This window comes from Anopheles stephensi, unplaced genomic scaffold, assembly GCF_013141755.1.
Source record: "Anopheles stephensi strain Indian unplaced genomic scaffold, UCI_ANSTEP_V1.0 ucontig441, whole genome shotgun sequence".
NCBI classification, from domain to species: domain Eukaryota; kingdom Metazoa; phylum Arthropoda; class Insecta; order Diptera; family Culicidae; genus Anopheles; species Anopheles stephensi.
The window spans coordinates 15001-16415 of NW_023405393.1; positions in this window are offsets into that span (position 1 = coordinate 15001).

Below are 1415 nucleotides of genomic sequence, written 5' to 3' on the forward strand. Positions count from 1 at the left end.
ACACGGGCATTATCGAAAGATGGTTAAGTGGAGTCACCCAATGGGTGCCGTGCGTTATAAGGTACGTAATGCACAGTAGAGATACATTGTCGGGAGGTGGAACCCGAAAAATGTACAAGTCCGGGAATACGGGGTGCATCGTATTGTAACGTTCGATGTACATATAAAGCCTGGTAGGTGTTGGGATTATATCTGCAACACGGGCATTATCGAAAGATGGTTAAGTGGAGTCACCCAATGGGTGCCGTGCGTTATAAGGTACGTAATGCACAGTAGAGATACATTGTCGGGAGGTGGAACCCGAAAAATGTACAAGTCCGGGAATACGGGGTGCATCGTATGTAACGTTCGATGTACATATAAAGCCTGGTAGGTGTTGGGATTATATCTGCAACACGGGCATTATCGAAAGATGGTTAAGTGGAGTCACCCAATGGGTGCCGTGCGTTATCAGGTACGTAATGCACAGTAGAGATACATTGTCGGGAGGTGGAACCCGAAAAATGTACAAGTCCGGGAATACGGGGTGCATCGTATGTAACGTTCGATGTACATATAAAGCCTGGTAGGTGTTGGGATTATATCTGCAACACGGGCATTATCGAAAGATGGTTAAGTGGAGTCACCCAATGGGTGCCGTGCGTTATAAGGTACGTAATGCACAGTAGAGATACATTGTCGGGAGGTGGAACCCGAAAAATGTACAAGTCCGGGAATACGGGTGCATCGTATGTAACGTTCGATGTACATATAAAGCCTGGGTAGGTGTTGGGATTATATCTGCAACACGGGCATTATCGAAAGATGGTTAAGTGGAGTCACCCAATGGGTGCCGTGCGTTATAAGGTACGTAATGCACAGTAGAGATACATTGTCGGGAGGTTGGAACCCGAAAAATGTACAAGTCCGGGAATACGGGGTGCATCGTATGTAACGTTCGATGTACATATAAAGCCTGGTAGGTGTTGGGATTATATCTGCAACACGGGCATTATCGAAAGATGGTTAAGTGGAGTCACCCAATGGGTGCGTGCGTTATAAGGACGTAATGCACAGTAGAGATACATTGTCGGGAGGTGGAACCCGAAAATGTACAAGTCCGGGAATACGGGGTGCATCGTATGTAACGTCGATGTACATATAAAAACTGGTAGGTGTTGGATTATATCTGCAACACGGGCATTATCGAAAGATGGTTAGTGGAGTCACCCAATGGGTGCCGTGCGTTATAAGGTACGTATGCACAGTAGAGATACATTGTCGGGAGGGAACCCGAAAAATGTACAAGTCCGGGAATACGGAAAAAAGTTCCATGAAAGGCTGGGGATAAAATTATGATACAAATAATGTGCCTAAGGGTACATTTATTTTTCTAAGTCCCAGAAATCCGTCACTGAACATCACGACTTAAAACA